Below are 13720 nucleotides of genomic sequence, written 5' to 3' on the forward strand. Positions count from 1 at the left end.
AAGATACAAACTTACTGGCAAATAAAATGAAAACATGAATAAATAAATGGAACTATAGAAAATTAAGTTTCTGCATTATGAAAAAACTGAACCACCAATATATGTGACTGATTTTCACTTGAAAAGGCCCCAAACATTCTAAGCACTGCTTAGTGAAGATGAAAAATAAAATAAAATGGTATTTATTAATGTGAAAGCATAGACTATTCCCTAGACATCCCCACAATCCAATAATTTATAGACAATCTAACAAAGTGAGCCTCCTGGACCCCTACATAACGCTATGATTAAATCCACATTTATAGGGCAGTGCCCATGATTTATCAGCTGTTAAACATTATCACATGAGTACAAATAAATGCTAAAAGACACCAAGTAAAGAAGGTTCCAATTTGAGTACAACTTTATGGAAATGAGAATTCTAAAACATTCCTGTCTAAGGAACAGTCTTCATTTTAAAATATTCATTAATCACAATTAGCTTCAGGGATTTGAGCTTCTGACTGAACATAGTATGATTTTCTGTCTCTAAAAACATATTTTCAGGGGGCTGGAGAGATAACACAGTGGGTAGGGCGTTTGCCTTGCACGCAGCTGACCTGGGTTCGATTTCCAGCATCCTATACGGTCCTCTGAGCACCATCAGGAGTAACTCCTGAGTGCAGAGCCAGGAGTAACCTCTGTGCATTGCCAGGTGTGATCCAAAAAGCAAAAAAAAAAAAAAATTTCATTGTGAGCTTTGAGTAAATTACTGTACTTCTTAAGACATAGTTTTAAAAGTTAAAGAATAATTGTACTTACACAGGCTGCTGTTAAGACTTTCATCATCATGACCAACATTGTTATCCCCTCCATCAGAACTGTCAGGCAAGTAGTCTATACCAAATACTTTCATATATGTAATGTAAAAGTTATTTTCAAATGAAAAATTAAATGCAGAGGAAATAACTGATATTATCGCAAAGGGTAGTCCTAGAGACCCTGAGAACTGCTGGGCTCCTGGTGGTACCCAGCACTGGACTCTGAGCAACACCAAAGAATCAGCATGGACTGAAGGCTAAGTATTGCAGGGAGCCATACTGCCCATCTGCCCCCACAAAAAAGCAAAAAAAAAATCATTTATACAAAATAAGTACAGCTTTCATTCATGAACAAATAATAAATTGATCCACTAACAGGCACTGACATACATATGATATAAATTATTTGGCTCTCAATGGGCTCTATATAAATTCCTACCAATTACACAACTGACTTAGGGAGATTCAGTACTTATAAAATGTACCTGAAAAGCATTTACTAGCCCTTCATACAACTGACTTTCATATCTCTATCTGGAAAGACATCTAATTATGCTACAATAGCCTAGTATCTCTGTGGAAAAATAAAGGCAGACATGTGGTGGTACAAGCAGCTTTCTATTTAACTCATAATAGAAATCATTGATTTCTTTTTGTTCAGATCATGCCAGAGAAAGCATTTGAGAAGATAGGAAAAAACCCAAAAATAAGTGCATACATCAATTCAAAGAGCTATTACTATAATCTTAAAATTACTTACTACTTCATTTTTGTTCCACAATGCCTCTAGTTCATACTGTGAAAAAGCAGAACTATAAAGTACATATATCAAGAGGACAATAAAAGGAAGGAATTAAGGATGAACTCAATAAAAGAATACACTTCTCTTCATTCAATTGAACTGTTATTTGTACTCATTATTTAAAAGTGGTGACTGGGAATTGAAGCATATCTAGATGTGATTCCGTTGTAGTTGTGAAGACAAAGCACAATAAGACAAGACACAGGTGCTTTCTATATATAAATCTGATATATTTAATTTAACTTACTGTTGAATTTTAAAGACATAATTTGGCAAATTAGTTTTCCTGCTCCTAAATCTTTACAAGTAGCACAATTGTGATTTTAATCAGTAAATAAAAATCTCATTGTTTTTGTCTTTTAAAATATTATATAATGTAGGTTTTCAATAAAAGGACCCCCCATTTCAAAGATGTACTTAAAAATGCTAAATATTTCTTTTCCTTTTTTCACCTTTGGGCCTCACTCAGTGATATAGGGGCTCACGGGTCACTTCTGGTGTTGCTCAAGGGATACTATGGGGTGCCAGGAATTGAAACCAGGCCAGCCCTGCAAGGCAAATTTCTTACCCACTGTACTGAATCTCTTTCTAAGGCTATTATTTTTAATAAACATACCCCATGAAAATATTTTTCAGATTTAGCTATTAATATTTACATGTGTGGTTCCTAGAAAAGGGAAGAGAAGACCTGTTTAATAATAAACAATGACAAATACAATAAACAGTGAGCAGGTTTACCAATGAAAATACAATTTGTGAAGAAATTTTCAAAATGAATTATACTAATCAAAGGGCGATAATTTTTACTCTCAGAACTGGATTAAAAGAAAATGTATCATGATAAAGTAGAAGTTTTTTAACTTAAGAGCAACTTTGTACATCAAAACAAATTTTTCTATCTCATTTCTCTTTCTAAATTTTAGGTTTTGGACCACACGAACTGTGCTCAGGGCTGATTCCTGGCTGTGCACTCAGAGATCACTCCCAGTGCGGCTGGCTTGCGAGACCATGTCGGGTGTTAGGGCCTGAAGCCGGGACAGACACCATCGGCTTTATAACCACTGGAATTATGATCTGAAAAGATATTTGATATAATTTCTATTTTCTGGAGTTTATGAAAACTCAAATTGTGTGCCAGCATCTATCCTGGGGAATATTCCAAGTGGAATGGAGAAAAATGACTATTCAGCTTTTAAGGGGGTATTGTGTCCTGTTAGTCCCAATCTACTAGTGCCAATTATTCTACTTCCTCATTTAGAGCTTTTATTTTTACATTGATATTCTGTGCAGTTGATGTGTCCCATGAAGACAGTGGGGGCATTAAAGTCTCCCACTAAAATTATCTTGCCAAACATGTATCTCTTAGGGTCTAGCAGCAGGCACTGCATTTAAAAACTTTGATGCCCTTTCATTCTATGCATACATGTAGTCAAGAGTTATATGGTCCTTTAACCACTATATAATATCCACCCATACACATCTTGTTATTTTCTTAAGCTTGAATGCTATTTAGTCTAATACAAGTATGACTGTCTCTGCATATTTTTTTGTCTGAAGACAATAAAACCAATGCCATTTTGTGATTTACTTATATTTTATTTCCCATACAATGCAATGATTATTGTCTTTTATTAGCTTTAGTTGAAAATTAAATATAACAATTAGAATTCCTGATATATTCCTGTATCTTATAAATTCTTTGATCTACTTGATTTATTTCCCTGTCCTCATTGGTATTTTCTCTATCTATTAATTACACATGAACTTAATTAAAGTGCTGTTTACTGGTTTATTCCTAACTTATAATGTTAATTATAAGTCTATCATTATCAAACTCTTTAATATAATGAAGACACTCTTCTATCCCATAACACTTTGGATCTCATGCTAAAGTCATTCCACAGAAGTCTTGTTCAATAAAATATTAACTTATTCTTAAAATGACTTAAAATTATGATACAATAATATACCTAGTCAAAAATAATCAGAAAGGTACTAGATAAAAACATGATTGAAAGGTTATGCAAAATGAGAAGTAGAAAGAAAAATGATTCTTTCACAAAGGCAGGAGCAGGGGAGGGGTTTGTACCACACCCAGTGGTGCTCAGGGCTTACACCTGGGTATGCTCTCTGAGAGCACCCCTGGCACAACTGAAGGGAACACATGTGGTCCTGGGTGTGTAATCCAGGCCCATTGCTTGTTAAAACACCTTAACCACTATATTAGAAAATTTTAACATATTTTATCATATTACATTTTAACATATTACAGTATGTGGCCACTAATTTTTTTCATAGACTAATTATATATGTCTATATGTGTTTATATTTTCCACAGTTCATATTCGTCAGAAAGCATAAAGGACTCTCGGAGCCTGCTGGGTTCTCTGAGAGCAAGAATTAGACAATAAGAGGAGCTTGGTTTTATGGTCTCTGGATCTTGGCCATTGATGGGGTTACCCAGCAGTTGGTGGGTATAACTGTCTAGCTACTGGAAGATGGGGAATCTGGGTGGAGGAGGCCCACTCCCAAACTGAGCAGGCTTGGAGATCTCAGCCCTGGGTCCTGCACACCTGGGTTTCTCTGCCGGTTCCTTCATGTGTGAGGCTGTCCTAGTGTGTGGAGAGTGGTCTCAGCACAGCTGTGGCTGGGTCCCGAAAGTCTTCAGCTGCCAGGGCTCTGCTCAGGGTGGAGAGGGAAACTCAAGCCAACCCCTCCAAGGGGCTTCAGTGAGGACAGCCAGGCGCGGGGGCAGGAGACTTATACTACCTCAAAACAATACTTTTAGATCTTAAGTTTGATATTTTAAAAACATAACCAGCTCGTGTGGTCAGAGAAAGGCTTTCAATAATATACATAGTAAACGAGAAATAAAATGTTATGTTTTCCTCAGTACAGGAATTAGAAAAATACTCATTTATATGAATTAGATTTAAAAAAATAAGCTAGCACACATTATTCTGATGGAGGGAAAGTTTAATTAAAATAAAATACCAGTTCTCTGTAACTAAAATGAAATAAATCAATTATATGTTATAGCACAATTTAAGGGTCAGTAATTTGCTTTATAACATGGGGGAAGAACAAAATGGGAGGCAACTCATAATAACCTAGGGAGCTGCCAAGAGAAAATCTGCTCAAACATAAATTGGCTAGATATCAAAACTTGTATATTTCCTGCTGGTACTCTTTGATTATGGTAATTATTAGTCCCAATTTAGCCTTAGCCATTTCAAGTTACAGTGGTCCCTTTGGTAAATGACCAAGTGAACTTTAAATGACCAGATGACTTTGACCTTATCTACTGTAATATTTTTCTGTCCCCAAAAGATTTCAAATAAATCACAAGTTTATTTCATTTAGTGACCTAAGAGCAAAGAGCTCACTTACTCATTACAGGAACAAGACCAATTTGAACCAGACCCTCCCGAGTTAGTAAATTATTTGGGGATTCAAAGTTAGAAAGTTTGGCTAATCTTGTCTTTGAAGTCATACTACGCTGTACACTGAGATTATATGAATTTAAGGGGGGTTGGGTACCCAAAGGGGTTCCATAAAAGGTAACCAATTCGTATCCCATGGAGCAGGATATTCATAAAGCAGAAATTGACATGCTCTAACATATATTCTTCCTTCCACTTATTGAAAGCAAACATTAAATTCATACAGTGGACTTCAATAAAGTTAATTAAATTCACTGCTCCTGAGAACAAGGAGCACAAAAGATAATAATCCATGGCTTATTAAGTTTTGTTTGAGAATTTATGAAATTGGTAAAGATTGTTTAACAGGACAAACGTAGCCTCAACATATTCTTTTTCTAGGAATTTTAAGTTTCCATCTTAATGAGGACACAGAAAAAAACCAATGTATTTCTGGGATAGGTTTGTTCACACCTGGCTATAATCAGGGCATACTCCTGACTGCACACATGGCAGTGTTTGGGATCAAATGGGAGTCAGCTGCGTGGAAGGCAAACATTTCAGCCCCCTTTATCTCTCAGACCTCCAAAATTCTTTAAAAATTCAGGATTAATGTCCAGTGAAATAGTACACCAGGCAAGGAGCTTGCTTTGAATGAGTCTGAACAAGGTTCCATCCTGGCATCCCATATGTTCCCCTGAGCATCATCATAAATGATATCTGAGCACAGATAGGAGAAAAATGTTGAATACTGTCAGATGTGGATCGCAAACAAACCAACAAAAAATTCAGGACATCAGGAAGAGATGTCAGCAGTAAGAGACTATTAAAGGGCTTTTGCTATAATTTAAGCAAGTTAATTTTATAAAGGAAACTAAGATTTTTTAATGGATTTAATATGATACAAAAAGAATGTGACATACACTAAAGCTGGACAAGATTTACTGCAATATATCATTGAAATGAAGCTGGTGCAACTCACTACATTACATACACAGAATTCTTACTATTGATATCTCAGAGTCTGCGGATGTGTTGATTTGTACAAAGCCAGATAGAAATAAAACTGATAACTGTCAAATTAATTTATATTACAAATTAACTCTATTCATAGTTCAAGTGGAAGCCTCATGCATAAGAAAATGATTTCTTTCATACATGTAATATTTCTGGTGAAAACATCACTTCTGGGTTTGAAGCAAATATTAGAAATCTTAGATTTATAAATTATCCATATTTAATATCTTCACTTGATCACTTCACTTCTCATTACTCATCGATTTGCTTCAGTGGGCACCAGGAACATCTTCATTTGTCCCTGTTGTGTGCTAGTGTAGCCCATGGCGTCTGTTCATTCTAGGAACATGAAGAGCCTCAAACCCATCAATCAGGGTCTTGGCAAAGAAGTCTGACCATCTTGTAGATGGGCAGCCATGCGGTCTTTTGCCATCCTGTGGAATCCAGCGGTCGTCTCCAAATCTCATTATGTGTCCAGCCCATCTGATTTTTGATGCCTTGGCAAAGGAGACAATTTCCCTGATTCTTGACCATCTACGGAGGTCGGAACTCTGGATTCTTTCTCTCATTTGAGTGAAACATGATACTCCAAGCATAGCTCTTTTGATTCCTCTTTGGGAGACCCAAACAGCTTTCTCATCCTGTTTTCGTAGGGCCCAGGTCTCTGAGGCATATGTTAATGTGGGAAGAACAGAGAAATCAATGAGATGTGCCCAGAGCCAGAGGTTCTTTGTCCTGATACCTATTTCTTCGACGCTCTTGAAGACGTTCCAAGCTGCTCTCTTTCTTCTGCGCAACTCAGGTGTCAGGTCATTCATCATCTTGACTTCTCGACCTAGGTACACATAACTATTGCATTCGGAGATGGTCTTTCTGTTGAGAGCAAATAGAAGGTCAGGAATGAGACTATTTCTTATAAACATTGTCTTAGTGAGAGTCAGCTGTAGTCTGACCTTTCCATACACACAGTTGAAGTGGGCCAGCACTTGTGCCATTTGGCTAATGTTTGGTGTTATTAGAACAACATCATCAGCAAAGCGGAGGTGGTGTAGTTGCCGATCATCTAAATTCACTCCCATTCCTTCCCATTCCAGTCGTCGCATGATGTTCTCTAGGGTGGCACTGAAGAGTTTCGGTGAAATGGTATCACCCTGCCGAACCCCTGTTTTTACGTCGATGATCACTTCTTTGTAGAATGGAGAGATGCTCACGGTGGATCCTGATGTATTGAGTTTGAACTTCCTGTTTGGCTAGGACTTCGACGACCACTTCAGTCTCAACAGAATCAGATGCCTTCTTTAAATCAATGAATGTTAGACAGAGCGGCATCTTGAACTACCGAGAAACCTCAGTGAGGTTGGTTTCTGTGTGGATAAGGTCGATCGTGCTGAATCCTTTGCGGAACCCAGCTTTCTCGCATGGTTGTCCTTCATCTAGTGTTCTGCCAATCCTATTCAGAATGACTTGAGTGAACAGCTTGTAGATTACAGACAATAGGCAGATTGGGCGATAGTTGCCAATGTTGTGGATGTCTCCCTTCTTGTACAATAGTACAGTCCTGCTGGTTTTCCACTGGGACGGAAACTTGCATTCAGACAGGTAGCATGTGAAGAGTAGAACCAGCGTATTGATGAGTACTGATGGCAGGTACTTCAGCTGTTCAGGTCTGACCTTGTCTGTGCCGGGTGCTGTTCATTTCTTTACCGATGAAATGGCGTGTCAGATATCGGAAGGAGAACATTGGGAACGACATATCCATTCTGTGGTATTTGGTATGTGGGCAGGTGGACATGGCTATCGAAGAGATCTGAGTAGAAGTCATGAATAATCTTCTCCATTGCCCTTCTGGAAGATGTGATAGATCCATCAGGACGTCAGAGGGTAATCATCTTGGTCTTGTTGGCGAAGGACAGGCAGGCACTACGAATGCTTTTCCTGGCTTCTGCCACATCTACCAGTACTTCTGCTCTTCTCTCTTTGAGGTCTGCCTTGATGGCATCTCTGCATTGCTTTGCGAGCTCGGACATTCGCTGCTGGTTGCCTGAGGCATGCGCCAAACCATGTTGGCGAATAAGCTCAAGAACTTTTGAAGACAGGCTTTTTTTTTGTGGTTATCTCGCTCTTGGCGTTCCACGCACAATTATGGAGGTGCTGAACCAGACAATCGTATTCCTCATCAATGTTGTCAACAATGGCACCTTCTCATTTTGCAGCAATAGTGCCAAAGAGCTCCCAGTTGGTGATTGTTCTGGGAGTTCTCTTCTTAAACTTTGCAGTCCTTTATCCCCGCTCTGTGAAGTAGAATTTTGCACCAAGGAGACAGTGGTCCGATCCCGTTTGGAATTTTGGGAAAACACTGACATTGGTAAGGCAAAACCGTCGATTGAATATGATGTGGTCTATTTCATTGTGGAACCATCCAGCCGGAGACTCCCATGTCCAATGTTTAGATTCGGCCTTCTGGAACTGTGAGTTACCATGGATGGTCTTGGTCAACATGATGATCTCAGACAGTCTCTCACCCTGTTCGTTCCATTCTAGGCCATGGGTCCCAATGTGGAGTTCTCCAGCTGATCTTCTCGTTCCTATCTTGGCATTAAAATCACCGACAATGATTTTGTACAAGGTGTGGTCTTCTTTATAGAACTTCTCCAGCTCCATGTAGAACTTCTCAATTTCTCCTTCATCATAATTGGATGTTGGTGTATAGACAACGAAGATAGAAACTGCCGGCAGTGAGCCACATCTATTAAAATGTAAACGTCCGATTCAGGTTGTTAGGCATTCGAATGAATCAATGCTCATGGCCAAATTCGTGTTGACAAGGACATCAACACCTCCGAAGCCTCTTATTGCATGTTCCGAGGAACAGTTCTTCTCCAGTGTCGAAAACGGTGTGATGCGATTGATGCCTTCTTGTCTCGGTCAGACCAATGATGTCGTACTTGATCTTTCCTGCTTGTACCATCAGGTCCTCGAAGGATGTATCTGATGCTAGTGTACGTGCATTGAAAGTACAGACAATCATTTTTGTCTTCCTTCATTTTGGCAGCCTAGTTTCAGCCTTGAGATTTTATCAGCCTCTCCTTCCTCATCCTTCTCAACACTGCCATATTGGTGACGCCTTCAGGGTCAGGGGAATGAGACCCATTGTAATTACTGATTTTGGCATATTGAATACACAACGGATAGCTTGCAAAGCTCTGCCGTGCGGGCAGAATACTCTCGGTAGCTTGCCAGGCTCTCCGAGAGGGATAGAGGCTTTTGGGGTGGCCTCTAATCGCCCTTGTAGGTGTTCCCATGGTTCAAACCATATTTAAACCCTATCAAATATCGTACAGAAATTCTGGAAGATGGATATTAAGTGTCTTATAATGTGTCACGCCGCCGTGAAGCTTCCGCACTGTCTGGAAGGCATTCTGTAGTGTGGCAGCGGCTGGGTAGTGGAGGTAGTGGAGGATGCGACATAAAATAAGTTGTACTACACATTTAAAAAAGCAACAAAATGAAATTCCCTAGTGCAATACTTTGGCTTAAAAATAAGCCCATCATTTTGACAAATATGAAAAAGTGCAGTAATTTTCCTTTAAAGATAATGCTGATATTGGTTTGACAACTAAAAGCATGTAGAACTAAATGTCCCTGCCAAGAGAAAAAAAATATACAAATAAAAATACTATATTTATAATCTTTCTTGTTTCATATCTTATTAAGATACCACAAATTGAGATGTGAGAATATTTACTATGTAAAAGGTATACCATGTTTCTCTCTAATTCTTTCTTCCTACCTCTTCACTTTACAAATTATATCAGAAAGTTACGTAAGAGAAATTCCAGAATATGCAGTCACCAAAGAATTATTTGTTTAGCAAATAATTTATATTATATTTCTATATATAATTATAAGATATTTATATTATAATTATTTGTTTAGAAGAACTACTTTATATTATACATCAAGTCTAATATAAAGTCCTGATGATGTTCCAATGAGAATGATTACAGCCACTGCACTAATTGTCAAGAATCTACACAAAAATTTAACAAAGTTCAAACTGGGATTGAATGATTGAAAGAAACTTACGAATTCAAAATGTAGTATCATAATAAATGTTGACAACAAATTCTTAAAATATTCTTTTTTTTGCTTTTTTGGGTCATACCTGATGCACAGGGGTTACTCCTGGCTCTACACTCAGGAATTACCCCCGGCGGTGCTCAGGTGTCTTATAATGTGTCATATGGGATGACACCCCATATGGGATGCTGGAAATCAAACCCGGGTTGGCCGCATGCAAGGCAAGGCAAACGCCCTACCCACTGTACTATAGCCCCAGCCCCTCTTAAAAAATTCTTAAATTCTTCAAAACTAGAAGTTATATATAAATTAAAATTTATAATTTATAACCAAGTTTTAATTTATATAAAAATAAATTTATATAAAAATAAATTTATAAAAATTATAAAAAATAATTTATAAAAAAATAATTTATATAAAAATAAATTTATATAAAAATAAATCAGCCTGTCACAAGGCTGATTCAGAACTTCTTGCATCACAAATGGTATTCCGTGGCATCATTAGGGGTCACTACTAAGCCCAGAGTCAGAATAGTCCCTGAGTACCATAGGTAGAGGTCTAAAAACCAAAATCAACCAACGAAACCAAAGAGAGAAGCAAATAAGCAAGGTTTTGGCTTTTTGCATGGTAAAAAAAAAAAAAACATTTTCTCTATTGAAAATGTATTTCTTTCTCTACTCTCACAGTTTTGTAAGGAAAAACTATTTTACTTCATTCACTAATAATAAGGGCTGGAGCGATAGCACAGCGGGAGGTCACTTGCCTTGCACGCAGCCAACATGGCCGACCCGAGTTCGATTCCTCCGCCCCTCTCAGAGAGTCCGGCAAGCTACCAAGAGTATCTCGCCCGCGGGGCAGAGCCTGGCAAGCTACCCATGACGTATCTGATATGCCAAACACAGTAACAACAAAAGTCTCCAATGGAGATGTTACTGGGCTTGCTCGAGGAAATCGATGAACAACGGGAGGGAGGACAGTGACCACTAATAATTAAAGAAAAAAAAAGTTAGCCCAAAGGTGAGTGGAAAATTCCATTAAAAAGTTTCAAAACAGGGGCTGGAGTGATAGCACAGTGGGTAGGGCGTTTGCCTTGAATACAGTCAACCCGGGTTCGATTTCCAGCATCCCTTATGGCCCCCTAGCAGCGCCAGGTGTAACTCCTGAGTGCAGAGCCAGGAGTAACCCCTGTGTATTGCTGGGTGTGATCCAAAAAGAAAAAAAACAAAGTTTCAAAATAAAATAATATCTATACTGTATTTTTTTCGGTGAGGAGTATTATATTTTTTTTCTAAATGATTTCAAGCATGTAGAGATGGTTAATATTAATGCTGACTATAACTTATCCTGAGAGCTGGGTAAGTATAATTTAACTCAATAGTAATAATAACAACTTAATACCCTTAGTCTAGGCAACAGGGACCTCCACAATATTTCCTAGACAGTTCTTAGTTTTTGTCTATGTGAATTTAAAATTTGTTGGCCACAAATAAACCATATTTTTATGATTTTTATGTTTTGTCAGCATACTAAATTTAAGTTTACAATTTTGAACATGTTATTATTCCTACACACAGTCTCCAGCCATTAATATATAAATATATGTATTTATGACTGGAGATTCTATTAAAGGCCCATAATTTGCTTCACGCTGTCACCCCCAAACCTTTTTTATCTTTAGTTGAAGGTGGAATTTAAGGAAGTAGCTTTAGATACCACAGATAATTTCCTGGGACTCACCAATATCTACAGTCAGTATAGATGTTGTTCAATTTCTGCTTCTGCTGACAGAAATATAACAGTATAGCAGGTAGAGCGCTTGCCTTGCACACGGCTAACCCAGATTCTATCCCCAGCATCCCATAAGTCCCCTGAGTAAAACCAGGAGTGATTTCCTAATGCAGAGCCAGGAATAATCCCTGAGCATCATTGGTGTGTCCTCCATTAACCCACCCTCCCTTAAAAAGCAAAAACAAACAAACAAATAACTGGGGCTGATATATATATATATATATATATATATATATATATATATATGCTAGGAATAACAGGAGTTAGGAGTATTGGTCAATGGTTGGAACTAATCACAAGTGTGTGTGGTGGTGAGGGTATGAAAGATAGTGAAGAGACCAATAATAGCTGGGAATGATCCCACTGGACAAGATCTGGGGGTTAAAAGTGGATAAAGAGATATTCTTGATAACTTTTCAGTATCAATGTTGCAAACCACGATGCCCAAAAGGGGGAGGGGGGTAAAGATAGACACAGAGAGAGATGGAGAGACAGAGACAGACAGAGACAGAGAGTCAGACAGAGACAGAGAGATGAAAAGTGCCTGCCATAGAGACAGGCAGGGGGTTGGGGGTGGAGGCTGATGGGAGGGAACCTGGCGACACTGGTACTGGGAAATGTACACTGATGGAGGGATGGGTTTTGGAATACTGTACGACTGAAATCCAATCATGAACAGCTTTGGGAAAAAAAAAAACCTGGGGCTGGAGATATAGTTCAGCAGGTAGTGCATTTGGCTTGCCCGCTACTGACCCCGATTGATCCCCAGCATCTCGTATGGTCCCTGGAGCACCACCAGGTTTAGTTCCTGAGTTAACAACTGAGTATCGCTGGGTGTGATATAAAAAGACCAAAAAAAAAAAAAAACCCTCCAGAAAACAATAACAACAACAAAAATCTAAAAAAAAAAAAACCCAAAACCAAAATTAAACTTTATTTCTAGATCGTTAATTGGCCCTTTGTAACAGGGATGTTGCAGCAAACAACTTAGAAAGATACAGTAAAAACTCATGTTTTCCTATCACCAGTGTGATAGGATAGTGGTGGTTGTGAACACACTGGATGGTAACTCAGGGCTTGTGTCTATATTCAGGGATCAAATGTGGGACCAGGGATTAAACTTGGGGCAGCCACATAGCCTTACCCACAATGCAATCTCTCTAGGCCCTCAGAATTCGTTTTATATGACTAAATAGAGGCACTAAATGGAAGAATATATGCTATATCCGAGTTTCTTAGGCATTACTACTTTTGACTTCTTTTCACCTGAGAAATGCAACCCCAGTGAGTGCTGCCAGACGCACTTCAGATTTGTTATACATATGTTTTTGAATTAAGTTTTGGTCATTGTGTGCTCAGAAACATTTTAGTCTTCTGAATTTTTTTTCACACATCATCACATTCAGTAGTGACACAAAGTTTTAGAGGCTGGATCCTGGATAATACCAGAGACACATGTGGTGGTCATAGCTTGAAATTATATACACCATCATCTTTGTGAGAGACACTCTCTGCCACCTCTGGATCTTTGCGACCTTGAGAATTTCTTATGTAAGACCCTGAATGATAGAACTTCCAAAAATAGCCACATTAGCACTTTCAAAAATGTTTGATTTATGTCTCGTGACATCTGGGCTAACCTTATGCAAGGCAAGCATTCTATCTGCTGTGCTATCTCCCTAGCCCCCAAATATATTTAAATGTGTTAACAAAAATATTTTAACAAAACATGTCAACAATACTTTTTATAAAGATTTGTGAAAACAATTTTGGGGCCAGTGCGATAGGACAGTGGAAAGGGCGCTTGC

At 38.3% G+C, this 13720-nt stretch overlaps 1 protein-coding gene across 4 annotated transcripts in view; it reads right to left on the reverse strand.

The window, feature by feature from the left end:
- DIAPH2 (diaphanous related formin 2) overlaps positions 1-13720 on the reverse strand; it is a 760781-nt gene that overhangs the window by 276666 nt on the left and 470395 nt on the right. The gene's annotated exons all lie outside the window — the stretch shown is intronic.

Source organism: Sorex fumeus, unplaced genomic scaffold (genome assembly GCF_029834395.1).
Source record: "Sorex fumeus unplaced genomic scaffold, SorFum_2.1 ptg000050l, whole genome shotgun sequence".
In the NCBI taxonomy this organism is placed as follows: domain Eukaryota; kingdom Metazoa; phylum Chordata; class Mammalia; order Eulipotyphla; family Soricidae; genus Sorex; species Sorex fumeus.